Source organism: Nerophis lumbriciformis, linkage group LG20 (assembly GCF_033978685.3).
Source record: "Nerophis lumbriciformis linkage group LG20, RoL_Nlum_v2.1, whole genome shotgun sequence".
NCBI classification, from domain to species: Eukaryota; Metazoa; Chordata; class Actinopteri; order Syngnathiformes; family Syngnathidae; genus Nerophis; species Nerophis lumbriciformis.
Genome location: NC_084567.2, coordinates 12,794,574 through 12,812,185, shown reverse-complemented (window position 1 = coordinate 12,812,185; position 17,612 = coordinate 12,794,574). Strand labels below are relative to the sequence as shown.

At 38.5% G+C, this 17,612-nt stretch overlaps 1 pseudogene; it reads left to right on the top strand.

Moving 5' to 3' along the window:
* LOC133619444 (solute carrier family 12 member 2-like) overlaps nt 1-17,612 on the top strand; it is a 43,402-nt pseudogene that overhangs the window by 2,874 nt on the left and 22,916 nt on the right.

Genomic DNA, 17,612 nt, shown 5'->3' with positions numbered 1-17,612 from the left:
TAAACGTGAATCGTCGTAGCACGAAATGTAACACGAATCGTCGTAACAAGGAACATGATAACAAAAAATGCTGTAAACACGAAACACCGTAACATGAAGTGTATCATGAAACGCCGCGACGCAAAATATCGTAACATGTGACAGGAAGAGTTGTAACAAGAGACTGGGAAACAAGAAAACGGCGTAACAAGAAGTGCAAAGGGAAATGGTGTCAACTTCAAACATCATAACAAGAAATAGCCAACGAGAAACGTTACAGGAAATGTCCTAACAAGAAATGTGAGACGAAATGTCGTGACACAAAAAATTGTTACAAGAAACGCGGTAACACAAAACACTGTAACGCGGAAAGCCGTAACACAACATGTCACAACAAGAAATGTCATAACAAGAAACGTAACAGGAAATGCTGTAAACATTGAATACAACACAAATCGTCATAACAAGGAACGTCATGACAGGAAAGGATGTAAACATGAAATATCGTAACACGAAATGTATAATGAAACGTCACAACACAAAATATTGTAACGTGAAACGCAGTGACATGAAACGTCGTAACAAGTAACGTTGAAACAAGGAACGACATAACAAGAAATGGAAAAGGAAATGCTGTTAACATTAAACATCATAACAGGTAACAGCCAACGAGAAACGTTACAGGAAATGTCGTAACAAGAAATGTGAGACGAAATGTCGTGACACAAAAAATTGTTACAAGAAACGCGGTAACACAAAACACTGTAACGCGGAAAGCCGTAACACGACATGTCACAACAAGAAATGTCATAACAAGAAACGTAACAGGAAATGCTGTAAACATGAATCGTCGTAGCACGAAATACAACACAAATCGTCGTAAGAAGGAACGTCATGACAGGAAAGGATGTAAACATGAAATATCGTAACACGAAATGTATGATGAAACGTCACAACACAAAATATTGTAACGTGAAACGCAGTGACATGAAACGTCGTAACAAGTAACGTTGAAACAAGGAACGACATAACAAGAAATGGAAAAGGAAATGCTGTTAACATTAAACATCATAACAGGAAACATCCAACGAGAAACGTAACACAAAACATTTTCTATCACGAAAATAGTGATAGAAAATGCGTAAGCGTGAAACATCATGACAGGAAATTTTAAAACAAGAAACGTAACAGGAAATGCTGTAAACATAAATCGTTGTAGCACCAAATATAACACAGATCGTCCTAAAAAAGGAACGTCATGACAGGAAAAGCTGTGAACATGAAACATCGTAACACAAAATGTATAATGACACGTCACAACACAAAATATTGTACTATGAAACGCAGTGACATCAAACGTCGTAACAACAAACGTTGAACAAGAAACCCTGGATGAACAGAGTCGTTAGTGATCACACTAATGCACTTCTGAATGTATGCGGACACAGACTCTGCATACTCCTCCACACATGTGTGATGATTGTCTGTGGCGGCTGCCTTGAACATGTTCCAGACTGTGCTTTCGAAGCATTCTTGTAATGCTTCCATTGCTCCCTCTGGCCAGGTCCTCACCTGCTTCACTGTAGCTTGCTTTCTGATTAGCAGGGGCTTATATGCAGGAATTAGCATCACAGAGAGATGGTCTGAGGAGCAGCTTTGAATGCGTGCTTAATATTGCTGTGCACCATGTCCAGCGTGCTTCCTCCCCTGGTTGCAAAATTCACATATTGATGGAAATGGGGGAACACAGTTTTCATGTTAGCTTGATTAAAATCCCCTGCCACGATGAAAACTCCCTCTGGATGTGTAGATTGCAGTTCATTGATAGAGCAGTACAAAGCATTCAAGGCTTGTTTGATTTTAGCACTGGGAGGAATGTACACGGCTGTGAAGATCATAGCACTGAATTCCCGGGGTAAATAAAAAATGGCCTGCATTTTATAGTTAATAGTTCTACATCGGGAGAGCAGTGAGAGACTATCTTCCCATAGTTGCACCAGTTGTTTTTGATGTATATGCAAACACCACCGTCTCGGGATTTACCAGTGAGAGTGCTGCTCCTGTCCGACCGAACCATTGTTAGCCCTTCGATGCTAACTGCCTTGTCCGGAACATAAAATAACTTTTAAAAATATACAAGAAATTTCAAGAATTTTTTCCGAAACAATCCAGAACTTTCAAGAAAATTAAACAACTTTCAAGAAAATGTTAAAAAGTAATCAATACCTTTCCAACATTTTCAAGAACATTAAGGAAAACAAGAATATTAAGGTAAAATTCAAGAACATTAAACAACTTTCAAAAATATTCAAGAACTTTTTCAGGAGTAATCAATAACTTTCAAGAAAATAATCAGGAACATTCCAAAAATGTTCAAGAACATTAAGGAACTTGAGAGACAATTCAAGATCTTAAAATAACTTTCAGAAATACTCAAGGACTTTTTCAGAAACGAACAAGAACTCTCAAAACAGAAAAATAACTTCCAAGAAAATTTTCAAAAATAATCAATAACTTTCCAAAATTCTCCAGAACATTAGAGAACTTGGAAAAACATTTCAAAAACATAAAATAACTTAAAAAAAGATTCAAGAACTTTTTAGAAACAATCAAGAACTCTCAAGACAATTCAAGAACTTTCATTTTAAAAAGTAATCAATACCTGTCCAACATGTTCCAGAATATTAAGGAAAACAAGAATTTTAAGGGAAAATCCAAGAACATTTTCAGAAATAATCAGGAACTTTCCTAAATTTTCCAGAACGTTGATGGACTTGAAAGAAAAATAAAGAACATAAAATAACTTTTGAAAATATCAAAGAACTTACAAAAACTTTTTCAGAACAATCGAGAACTCAATAGCACCCTCTGCTGGGCGCTACTGAGTAACAGCAAATGTTAATATCAGGACTAATAAAGTATAGCAGGCATTAAAGTGTGTTAAAGTCTAATCAGTTGATGGTGTTTAAGTCCAGAACAGGATGAGAGTCCAGACCACAAGCGGAGACCTGCATGAGTAGATGTGTTGGTACACATTTTATGATACTTTGTAGCAAATACTAGTACGGACCTGGTTCTAAGCCCGGTGGAAAGCCAGGGTCTGGGAAGAGACCTCTTCACAAGACCAGGAAAGATCAATGACATGCTACTCCTGTAATTCAAGTCCAAATCACGGACTTCGGGGTCGGTCTGCGACGATGACGAGTTAAGGGGGTCAAGGTGCAGAGTGCTGAACGTGTTCTGGCGCTTCTGTGCGGAGAAAGCGGTTCTTGTTCTCATGCTAATGTTGCCAACGTACTGAGGACAATTGTCTTTGTTGTGGACGTCACACGCACACGCACAGAGGACTGTTGCTACATGGTCACGTGACCACACTTTCTTCCTGCAGAATCTCCAACAGGATCGTGTTTATTTGGTTCTGTTTTGTCCCGTGACAGCATCCAACAGATTTGGACACGCGTCAGCGGACACGGATCCGTCCTCTCCTCTTCGCCGACACGCTGGGACGTCGCCAGTGAGGGACCGGGGGCGGCGGGGGCAACGTGGGGTCTGCATAACAAAGGGCCACTTGAAGGGGACAAGTGGACCTGGTTCTGTTCTGCTGCGGTCACTGACGGCAGAGGACTTGGCGTGAACTCCATCACACACTTTCAGGACTTTGTGGGGGATTGTTCCAAGGTGTTCTCTTCTAAAAGCCGGACCTGGTGTTGGGACTTCAGTTCTTGGTAGTGTTTCGGTGCCTCTGCAGGCAGACATGTCCGGACAGAACTCCAAGACCGGTGGTTCGCCGGAGAGCCGCTTCCATGTGGACGTGATTAATGAGGGATCCTCATCAGGCAAGGGAGAAACCAGAGCGCCCGAGGAGTCCAAGGGACGCTTCAGGGTGGGCTTCGTGGACCCGGGAGCGCTGGACAGCGCAGCCGACATCGGACTCCCGCCAGACGTGAGCCACGAACCGGACTCGACCCGGTGCGACTCGGTGAGCCTGCACTCGACGGGGACGGGTACGACTCAGGTGTCGGACACGCACTCCACGTACTACATGAGGACCTTTGGACACAACACCATCGACGCCGTGCCCAACATCGACTTTTACCGCCAAACAGAGGCGCCGCTGGGAGAGAAGATGAACAGACCTTCTCTGGCAGAACTTCACGACGAGCTCGACAAAGTGAGGCAAACATCATCTTTACGGCATCAACCGTAGGAAACATACTTTCATCATGAAAATGTGTTTTTCATGTCAGCATTAGTTATTAATGTCATCATATACACTTCATAATCACTATTCATTGTGATTATTATTATTATTAAAGTTATTTGTTGACATGAAACACTAAAGTTCTGGTCTGAAGCAGGGCAGTCCTATTTTTGATTGACAGTGTTCACTATATTGGACGTCATTAGTTAGTGTCCACTGTATTGGACATCATTAGTTAATGTCCAATTAAATGGACATCATTAGTTAGTGTCCACTGTATTGGACATCATTAGTTAGTGTCCACTGTTCAGTGTATACTGTATGGGACATCATTAGTTAGTGTCCACTGTATTGGACATCGTTAGTTAGTTTCCACTGTATTGGACGTCATTAATTAGTGTCCACTGTACTGGACGTCATTAGTTAGTGTCCACTGTATTGGACATCATTAGTTATTGTCCACTGTATTGGACATCATTAGTTAGTGTCCACTGTATTTGACATTATTAGTTAATGTCCATTGTATTGGACGTTCATTAGTTAGTGTCCACTGTATTGGACACCATTAGTTAGTGTCCACTGTATTGGAAGTTTTTCATTAGTATCCGCTGTATTGGACATCATTAGTTAGTGTCCACTATATTGGACATCATTAGTTAGTGTCCACTATATTGGGCGTTATTCATTAGTATCTGCTGTATTGGACATCATTAGTTAGTGTCCACTGTAATGGATGTTATTAGTTAGTGTCCACTGTATTGGACATCATTAGTTAGTGTCCACTGTATTGGACGTCATTAGTTAGTGTCCACTGTATTGGACATCATTAACTAGTGTCCACTGTATTGAACATCATTAGTTAGTGTCCACTGTATTGGACATCATTAGTTAGTGTCCACTGTATGAGACGTCATTAGTTAGTGTCTACTATACCGGACGTTGGTAGTTAGTGTCCACTGTATTGGACATCATTAGTTAGTGTCCACTGTACTAGACATCATTAGTTAGTGTCTACTATACGGGATGTCGGTAGTTAGTGTCTGCTGTACTGGACTTCATTAGTTAGTTTCCACTGTATTGGACGTCATTAGTTAGTGTCCACTTAAATGGTCGTCATCAGTTAATGCATACTGTACTGGACGTCATTAGTTAGTGTCTACTGTATTGGACGTCATTAGTTAGTGTCCACTTAAATGGTCATCATTAGCTAGTCTCCACAGTACTGGATGTCATTAGTTAGTGTCCACTGTATTGGAAATGATTAGTTAGTGTCCACTTTATAGGACGTCATTAGTTAGTGTCCACTGTATTTGGCATCATTAGTTAGCGTCCACTGTATTGGACATCATTAGTTAATGTCCACTGTACTGGACGTCATTAGTTAGTGGCCGCTGCACTGGATCTCATTAATTAGTGTCTACTGTAATGGACGTCATTAGTTAATATTCACTGTATCAAAGGTGATTAGTTAGTGTCTACTGTAGTGGACGTTCATTAGTTAGTGTCCACTGTATTGGACGTCATTAGCTAGTGTCTACTGTACTCGACGTCATTAGTTAGTGTCCACTTAAATGGACATCATTAGTTATTATCCATTGTATTGGACATCATTAGTTAGTGTCCACTGTGTTGGACGTCATTAGTTAGTGTCCATTGTATTGGATGTCATTAACTAGTGTCCACTGTACTCAATGTCATTAGTTAGTGTCCACTTAAATGGACATCATTAGTTAGTGTCCACTGTATTGAACGTTCATTAGTTATTGTCCACTGTATTGGACATCATTAGCTAGTATCCACTGTATTCAACGTCATTAGTTAGTGTCCACTGTATTGGACGTTGGTAGTTAGTGTCCGCTGTACTGTAAGTCATTAGTTAGTGTCCACTGTATTGGATGTCATTAATTAGTGTCCACTGTACTGGACATCATTAGTTAGTGTCCACTGTACTGAACATCATTAGTTAGTGTCCTCTGTATCGGACGTCATTAGGTAGTGTCCACTGTATTGGAAATCATTAGTTAGTGTCCACTGTATTGGACGTAATTAGATAGTGTCCACTGTATTGGACGTCATTAGTTAGTGTCCACTGTATTGGGCATCATTAGTTAGTGTCCACTGTATTAGACATCATTAGTTAATGTCCACTGTACTGGACGTCATTAGTTAGTGTCCACTGTATTGGACTTTGTTAGTTAATGTCCACTGTGCTGGACGTCATTAGTTAGTGGCCGCTGCACTGGATCTCATTAATTAGTGTCTGCTGTAGTGGACATCATTAGTTAGTATCCACTGTATTAAAGGTAATTAGTTAGTGTCTACTGTATTGGACATCATTAGTTAGTGGCCGCTGAATTAAATGCAATTAGTGTTTGTTGCACTGGATGTCATTATTCAGTGTCTACCGTAGTGGACGTCATTAGTTAGTATCCACTGTATGAAATGTAATTAGTTAGTGTCTACTGTAGTGGACGTCATTAGTTAATATCCACTGTATTGAGGGTAATTAGTTAGTGTCTACTGTAGTGGACGTCATTAGTTAGTGTCCACTGTATTGGACATCATTAGTTAATGTCCACTGTACTGGACGTCATTAATTAGTGGCCGCTGTACTGGATCTCATTAATTAGTGTGTACTGTATTGGACATCATTAGTTAGTGGCCGCTGAATTAAATGTAGTTAGTGTTTGCTGCACTGGATGTCATTATTCAGTGTCTACAGTAGTGGATGTCATTAGTTAGTAGCCACTGTATTACATGTACTTAGTTAGTGTCTACTGTAGTGGACGTCATTAGTTAATTTCCACTGTATTAAAGATAATTAGTTAGTGTCTACTGTAGTGGACGTTCATTAGTTAGTGTCCACTGTATTGGACATCATTAGTTAAGTCTTCACTGTATTGAACGTCACTAGCTAGTGTCCACTGTACTCGACGTCATTAGTTAGTGTCCACTTAAATGGACATCATTAGTTAGAGTCCACTGTATTGGACGTTCATTAGCTATTGTCCATTGTATTGGACATCATTAGTTAGTGTCCACTGTATTGGACGTCATTAGTTAATGTCCATTGTATTGGACGTCAGAAGCTAGTGTCCACTGTACTCAACGTCATTAGTTAGTGTCCACTGTATTGGACGTTGTACTGGACGTCATTAGTTAGTGTCCACTGTATTGGACGTCATTAGTTAGTGTCCACTGTATTGGACATCATTAGTTAATGTCCATTGTACTGGACGTCATTAGTTAGTGTCCACTGTATTGGACTTTATTAGTTAATGTCCACTGTACTGGATGTCATTAGTTAGTGGCCGCTGTATTAAATGTAATTAGTGTTTGTTGCACTGGATGTCATTATTCAGTGTCTATTGTAGTGCATGTCATTAGTTAGTATCCACTGTATTAAAGGTAATTAGTTAGTGTCTACTGTAGTGGACGTCCAGTGACGTGCGGTGAGGTTGATGGCTGGTGAGGCACTGACTTCATCACAGTCAGATTTACAAACATATGAACCCTAAAGAGTATCTTATTCACCATTTGATTGGTAGCAGTTAACGGGTTATGTTTAAAAGCTCATACCAGCATTCTTCCCTGCTTGGCACTCAGCATCAAGGGTTGGAATTGGGGGTTAAATCACCAAAAATGATTCCCGGGCGCGGCGCCGCTGCTGCCCCCTGCTCCCCTCACCTCCCAGGGGGTGAGCAAGGGGATGGGTCAAATGCAGAGGACAAATTTCACCACACCTAGTGTGTGTGTGACAATCATTGGTACTTTAACTTAACTTTAACTTTACACATACAAACTGTAGCACACAAAAAAAGCACATTTAATAAAAAAACTTTATTTTGGTCTTACCTTTACTTATAAATGAAGTCCATGCGCCGCTGTTGTGCTGGATTAATGAACCCCCTGACGGGAGTGTTATATCAACTAAAGCCCTCATTTAAACTTTCCACGTGCAAGATTGAATCTATTTTAAAAAGTGTAACCGAGGGTTTATAAATGTCGCCTATACTGTATGAAACTACAAAATAACAAACACGGAGGCTCCAGTTTACACGAAGACCACTTTATTTACCTTCTTTCAAAAACCTACGCTCCACTCCAACGTGTCATCACTTCCGCTCTTAGCGCCTTCAAAATAAGAGCTCAAGGCATATACTGTATAACAGCGCATAACAGGAACTTAACATCACAAAGAGGAAAGCCCATAAAAATAGGTTACAAAAGTTATTTAATAAGAAGCCAAAAAGTGCAAAAACAATAATGTTCGTGTTGGAGGAGTTGTGAATTAGGTACACCTGCAGTCTGCAGGTGTACCTAATGTTGTGGCCCTGCAGTCATTCACAACTCCTCCAACACGAACATTATTGTTTTTGCACTTTTTGGCTTCTTATGAAATAACTTTTTTAAATAGATTCAATCTTGCACGTGGAAAGTTTAAGTGTGGGCTTTAGTTGATATAACAATTCTACGGCGGGGGTGCCGGAGGCGGGATTACTGCGAGCCTCAGCCAGTGCGTCTTTTGCAGCCGTTTTATAATCGCTCAGCACAAGAAATACGTTACACACATACAGTTGTTGACAAAATACACTGTAAATTATATACCTCAGCTAACTAAACTATGGAAATGTATAATATAATTCATATAGCAATACAGTCTCACTGCACAGCAGGCCAGCAGTTAGCCGAGTCCGCAATCCATGGTGAGGCACAACTGAGTGACGTGCCTCAACTGGCTGCTGATCACCGCACCGTCTCTTCTCAGTATTTGAACGGCAATTGTGAAAATTCAGCGATTTTGAATAAAAATAATCTAAAACTGGTGAAGTTAAATGGAAAATAACTTTATAGTATAATCACTGGATACATTTAACAATTTAATAATTTTTTTTTCTTTTTACATTTTTTTTCTTTCCATGCACGTCACTGTGGACATCATTAGTTAGTGGCCGCTGTATTAGATGTAATTAGTGTTTGTTGCACGGATGTCATTTTTCAGTGTCTACTGTAGTGGACGTCATTAGTTAGTGTCCACTGTACTGGACGTCATTAGTTAATGTCCACTGTATTGGAAATCATTAGTTAGTGTCCACTGTATTTGACATTATTAGTTAGTGTCCATTGTATTGGACGTCATTAGTTAGTGTCCACTGTATTGGACATCATTAGTTAATTTCCACTGTACTGAACTGTATTAAATGTAATTAGTTAGTGGCTACTGTAGTGGACGTCATTAGTTAGTGTCTGCTGTATTGGACTTTATTAGTTAATGTCCACTTCACTGGACGTCATTAGTTAGTGGCCGCTGCACTGGATCTCCTTAATTAGTGTCTACTGTAGTGGACGTCATTAGTTCGTATCCACTGTATTAAATGTAATTAGTGTTTGTTGCACTGGATGTCATTAATCAGTGTCTACTGTAGTGGACGTCATTAGTTAATGTCCACTGTATTGGACGTCATTAGTTAGTGTACCTAATGAAGTGTCCAGTGAGGTCAGTCAGACAACATTCCCGTCTCTCCCACCTTTATGTGTGGGATCAATGACATCACTGAAGGCATGACCCGTGCGCACACACACACACAAACACATCACACGCACACACACACACACACACACAAACACATCACACACACACACAAAGCTTTGTGTCAACACAACCCCGCACCCCCACTCCAGTCGAGCCTCCTGGTCATGTGACTGTCTCACTGCACAATGATGTCTCACAATTAGCCTCTCACACTAACAAAGCTCTAATGAAACGTTAGCTTCGTAAAAATGCAGGAAAGTGAGGTGTGTGTCTCACCTTCCATCAGGACCCCTTCGACGACGGGACGGCCAACGGCGAGGAGTCCTCGGCGGCGGAGGAGGCGGCGGCGAGGGCGGCGAAGGAGGCCAAGGGAGGAATGATCAAGTTTGGTTGGGTGAAAGGCGTCCTGGTGGGTGTCAACAGTTAGCACATGTTAGCAGGCAAGGCAGTAGAGGCTGATGTCCGCCCCACACTTCCTGTTGGTGGAATGAACTGATGAATGTTTACATGAGCAGATGTTTTGGGTTGCAGGTGAGATGCATGCTCAACATCTGGGGTGTGATGCTCTTCATCAGAATGTCCTGGATCGTTGGGCAGGCCGGCATCGGTATGAGCTATGAGCATGAATGAATGAATGAATGAATACACATGGATATGTGAATGAATGAGCATGGACATACGAGCATAAATGAATGAATGAATACACATGAATATGTGAATGAATGAGCACGGACATACGAGCATGAATGAATGAATAGATAGGACTAAATAATGAAGCATGAATGAAAGAATGAATAAACACACATTAATATAAGAATGAATGAATGACTAAAATGTATAAATACACATGAATGAATGAACACACATGAATATGTGAATGAATGAGCATGGACATATGAGCATTAATGAATGGATAGGACTAAATAATTAAGCATTAATTAATTAAGTAATAAACACACATGAATATATAAATGAATGAATGAATGAATTAACGAATTTATAAATACACATACACAAATGAATACACATGAATATGTGAATGAATGAGTATAGAAATATGAGCATTAATGAATGGATATGACTAAATAATTAAGCATGAATGAAATAATGAATAAACACACATGAATATATGAATGAATGAATACACATGACAATGTGAACAAATGAGCATGGACATATAAGCATTAATGAATGAATAGATAGGACGAAATAATTAAGCATGAATGAAAGAATGAATAAACACACATGAATATATGAATGAATTAATTAACATAAATTGATAAATACACATGAATGAATGAACATGAAGGAATGAATGGAAATAGGTATTTTAATGAATGGCATGAATTAATGAATGAGTTAATTAATTGCACATGGATATATGAATGGACATGAATGAATACATTAATACACATGATAATATATGAACGGATAACAATAAATCAACAAGCAAAATAGATGAAAATTAATGAATATGCATGAATAAATGAATGCACATGAATGAATCAACATGAATGAATGAAGCATGAATTAATACACACATGTGAATACATGAATGGTCATTATTTAATTAACATGAATGAATGAATGAGTATACGTTAATGAATGAATGAATGAATGAATGAATGAACAATAAATACACATATAATGTATCAACATGAATGGATACACATGAATAAATGAATGGACATGAATGAATGAAGGCAAGGAGCATCAATGACTAAACACACATAATTAACATGAATTAATTAATGAGTACACATTAATGAATGAATGAATGAATACACATTAATGAAATAATATATCAACATGAATAAATACACAAGAATAAATGAATGGAAATGAATGAATGAAGGAACAGAGCACAAATAACTAAACACACATGAATACATGAATGGTCATTATTGAATTAAAATAAATGAATGAATGAATAGACATTAATGAATGAATGAATGAATGAATGAATGAATGAATGGACAATAAATACACAATGAAATAATTATTGAATGAATATTCATGAATAAATGAAATGCCATTAAATAATTAACATGAATGAGTGAATGAAAGAGCATTAATGAATGTAGATGTATAAATAAATTTAATACATGAATGAAGATGAAATAATAAACAAATACACCTCGAATGAATTACTGTGTGTGTGTGTGTGTGTGTGTGTGTGTGTGTGTGTGTGTGTGTGTGTGTGTGTGTGTGTGTGTGTGTGTGTGCGTGTGCGTGTTTATGTGTGTGTGTGTGTGTGTGTGTGTGTGTGTGTGTGCGTGTGTGTGTGTGTGTGTGTGTGCGTGTGTGTGTGTGTGTGTGTGTGTGTGTCAGGACTGACCATCGCCATCATCCTGACGGCCTCGCTGGTCACCACCATCACGGGTCTGTCCACCTCCGCCATCGCCACCAACGGCTTCGTACGAGGAGGTGAGAAAACGCCCGTTGAGGCTTTTATTTTGAAAACCACAGAGAGGAAAAGGTAATGATGTCATCCAGTGGTCGTCGGTGGAGTTGTTGCCCCTCAGAAGACCAAACTATTCCCAAACTTGCAGGAGGCGCGTACTACCTGATCTCCAGGAGCTTGGGCCCAGAGTTCGGAGGATCCATCGGTCTCATCTTCGCCTTCGCCAACGCCGTGGCGGTGGCCATGTACGTGGTGGGCTTCGCCGAGACGGTGGTGGAGATGCTCAACGTGAGATACGCTCCATCTGAGGTGGTGGGCTCCCGTGGCGTCCTCCCCTGACCCGCCTTGCTTCCAGGACGTGGACGCCCTGATGACGGACGAGCTGAACGACATCCGCATCGTAGGAACGCTGACCGTCATCCTGCTGCTGGGAATCTCTGTGGCCGGCATGGAGTGGGAGGCCAAGGCTCAGATGGTGCTGCTGGTCATCCTGCTGGGGGCCATCGTTAACTACTTCATTGGAAGCTTCATGACCACAGAAGACAAGAAATCCAAAGGATTCTTTGGATATCAAAGTCAGTCCATAAATATCTTCATCTTCATGTCTATTTTATCATGTCCATAAACATCTTCATGTCTATCATGTCCACAAACATCTTCATTTTCGTGTCTATTATGTCCATAAACATCTTCATGTCTATCATGTCCACAAACATCTTCATGTCGATCATGTCCATAAACATCTTCATGTCTATCATGTCCATAAACATCTTCATGTCTATCATGTCCACAAACATCTTCATGTCTATCATGTCCATAAACATCTTCATGTCTATCATGTCCACAAACATCTTCATGTCTATCATGTCCATAAACATCTTCTTGTCTATCATGTCCATAACCATCTTCATGTCTATCATGTCCATAAACATCTTCATGTCTATCATGTCCATAAACATCTCCAGGTTCTTATCTATCATGTTCATAAACATCTCCAGGTTCTTGTCTATCATGTCCATAAACATCTTCATGTCTATCATGTCCATAAACATCTCCAGGTTCTTGTCTATCATGTCCATAAACATCTTCATGTCTATCATGTCCATAACCATCTTCATGTCTATCATGTCCATAACCATCTTCATGTCTATCATGTCCATAAACATCTTCATGTCTATCATGTCCATAAACATCTCCAGGTTCTTGTCTATCATGTCCATAAACATCTCCAGGTTCTTGCCTATCATGTCCATAAACATCTTCATGTCTATCATGTCCATAACCATCTTCATGTCTATCATGTCCATAAACATCTTCATGTCTATCATGTCCATAAACATCTCCAGGTTCTTGACGATCATGTTCATAAACATCTCCAGGTTCTTGTCTATCATGTCCATAAACATCTTCATGTCTATCATGTCCATAAACATCTTCATGTCTATCATGTCCATAACCATCTTCATGTCTATCATGTCCATAAACATCTTCATGTCTATCATGTCCAAAAACATCTTCATGTCTATCATGTCCATAAACATCTTCATGTCTATCATGTCCATAAACATCTCCAGGTTCTTGTCTATCATGTCCATAAACATCTTCATGTCTATCATGTCCATAACCATCTTCATGTCTATCATGTCCATAAACATCTTCATGTCTATCATGTCCATAAACATCTTCATCTTCATGTCTATCATGTCCATAAACATCTTCATCTTCATGTCTATCATGTCCATTACCATCTTCATGTCTATCATGTCCATAAACATCTTCATGTCTATCATGTCCATAAACATCTTCATCTTCATGTCTATCATGTCCATAAACATCTTCATCTTCATGTCTATCATGTCCACAAACATCTTCATGTCTATCATGTCCATAAACATCTTCATGTCTATCATGTCCATAAACATCTTCATGTCTATCATGTCCACAAACATCTTCATGTCTATCATGTCCATAACCATCTTCATTTCTATCATGTCCATAAACATCTTCATGTCTATCATGTCCATAAACATCTTCATGTCTATCATGTCCATAAACATCTCCAGGTTCTTGTCTATCATGTCCATAAACATCTTCATGTCTATCATGTCCACAAACATCTTCATGTCTATCATGTCCATAAACATCTTCATGTCTATCATGTCCACAAACATCTTCATTTTCGTGTCTATTATGTCCATAAACATCTTCATGTCTATCATGTCCATAAACATCTTCATGTCTATCATGTCCACAAACATCTTCATGTCTATCATGTCCATAAACATCTTCATGTCTATCATGTCCACAAACATCTTCATTTCCCTGTCTATTATGTCCATAAACATCTTCATGTCTATCATGTCCATAAACATTTTCATGTCTATCATGTCCATAAACATCTCCAGGTTCTTGTCTATCATGTTCATAAACATCTCCAGGTTCTTGTCTATCATGTCCATAAACATCTTCATGTCTATCATGTCCATAAACATCTCCAGGTTCTTGTCTATCATGTCCATAAACATCTTCATGTCTATCATGTCCATAACCATCTTCATGTCTATCATGTCCATAAGCATCTTCATGTCTATCATGTCCATAAACATCTTCATGTCAATCATGTCCATAACCATCTTCATGTCTATCATGTCCATTAACATCTTCATGTCTATCATGTCCATAAACATCTTCATGTCTATCATGTCCATAAACATCTCCAGGTTCTTGTCTATCATGTCCATAAACATCTTCATGTCTATCATGTCCATAACCATCTTCATGTCTATCATGTCCATAAACATGTTCATGTCTATCATGTCCATAAACATCTCCAGGTTCTTGTCTATAATGTCCATAAACATCTTCATGTCTATCATGTCCATAAACATCTCCAGGTTCTTGTCTATCATGTCCATAAACATCTTCATGTCTATCATGTCCATAACCATCTTCATGTCTATCATGTTCATAAACATCTTCATGTCTATCATGTCCATAAACATCTTCATGTCTACCATGTCCATAAACATCTTCATGTCTATCATGTCCATAAACATCTCCAGGTTATTGTCTATCATGTCCATAAACATCTTCATGTCTATCATGTTCATAACCATCTTCATGTCTATCATGTCCATAAACATCTTCATGTCTATCATGTCCATAAACATCTTCATGTCTATGATGTTCATAACCATCTTCATGTCTATCATGTCCATAAACATCTTCATGTCTATCATGTCCATAAACATCTTCATGTCTATCATGTCCATAAACATCTTCATGTCTATCATGTCCATAAACATCTTCATCTTCATGTCTATCATGTCCATAAACATCTTCATGTCTATCATGTCCATAAACATCTTCATGTCTATCATGTCCACAAACATCTTCATGTCTATCATGTCCATAAACATCTTCATCTTCATGTCTATCATGTCCATAAACATCTTCATCTTCATGTCTATCATGTCCATAAACATCTTCATGTCTATCATATCCATAACCATCTTCATGTCTATCATGTCCATAAACATCTTCATCTTCATGTCTATCATGTCCATAAACATCTTCATGTCTATCATGTCCATAAACATCTTCATGTCTATCATGTCCACAAACATCTTCATGTCTATCATGTCCATAAACATCTTCATCTTCATGTCTATCATGTCCATAAACATCTTCATCTTCATGTCTATCATGTCCATAAACATCTTCATGTCTATCATGTCCATAAACATCTTCATGTCTATCATGTCCACAAACATCTTCATGTCTATCATGTCCATAAACATCTTCATCTTCATGTCTATCATGTCCATAAACATCTTCATCTTCATGTCTATCATGTCCATAAACATCTTCATGTCTATCATGTCCATAAACATCTTCATGTCTATCATGTCCATAAACATCTTCATGTCTATCATGTCCACAAACATCTTCATGTCTATCATGTCCATAAACATCTTCATCTTCATGTCTATCATGTCCATAAACATCTTCATCTTCATGTCTATCATGTCCATAAACATCTTCATGTCTATCATGTCCATAACCATCTTCATGTCTATCATGTCCATAAACATCTTCATCTTCATGTCTATCATGTCCATAAACATCTTCATGTCTATCATGTCCATAACCATCTTCATGTCTATCATGTCCACAAACATCTTCATGTCTATCATGTCCATAAACATCTTCATCTTCATGTCTATCATGTCCATAAACATCTTCATCTTCATGTCTATCATGTCCATAAACATCTTCATGTCTATCATGTCCATAAACATCTTCATGTCTATCATGTCCATAAACATCTTCATGTCTATCATGTCCACAAACATCTTCATGTCTATCATGTCCATAAACATCTTCATGTCTATCATGTCCATAAACATCTTCATGTCTATCATGTCTACAAACATCTTCATGTCTATCATGTCCATAAACATCTTCATGTGTATCATGTCCATAAACATCTTCATGTCTATCATGTCCATAAACATCTTCATGTCTATCATGTCCACAAACATCTTCATGTCTATCATGTCCACAAACATCTTCATGTCTATCATGTCCATAAACATCTTCATGTCTATCATGTCCATAAACATCGTCATGTCTATCTTGTCCATAAACATCTTCATCTTCATGTGTATCATGTCCATAAACATCTTCATGTCTATCATGTCCATAAACATCTTCATGTTTATCATGTCCATAAACATCTTCATGTCTATCATGTCCATAAACATCTTCATCTTCATGTGTATCATGTCCACAAACATCTTCATGTCTATCATGTCCATAAACATCTTCATGTTTATCATGTCCATAAACATCTTCATGTCTATCATGTCCATAAACATCTTCATGTCTATCATGTCCATAAACATCTTCATCTTCATGTGTATCATGTCCATAAACATCTTCATGTCTATCATGTCCACAAACATCTTCATGTCTATCATGTCCACAAACATCTTCATGTCTATCATGTCCATAAACATCTTCATGTCTATCATGTCCATAAACATCTTCATCTTCATGTCTATCATGTCCATAAACATCTTCATGTCTATCATGTCCATAAACATCTTCATGTCTATCATGTCCATAAACATCTTCATGTCTATCATGTCCACAAACATCTTCATGTCTATCATGTCCATAAACATCTTCATCTTCATGTCTATCATGTCCATAAACATCTTCATCTTCAGGTCTATCATGTCCATAAACATCTTCATGTCTATCATGTCCATAACCATCTTCATGTCTATCATGTCCATAAACATCTTCATCTTCATGTCTATCATGTCCATAAACATCTTCATGTCTATCATGTCCATAAACATCTTCATGTCTATCATGTCCACAAACATCTTCATGTCTATCATGTCCATAAACATCTTCATCTTCATGTCTATCATGTCCATAAACATCTTCATCTTCATGTCTATCATGTCCATAAACATCTTCAT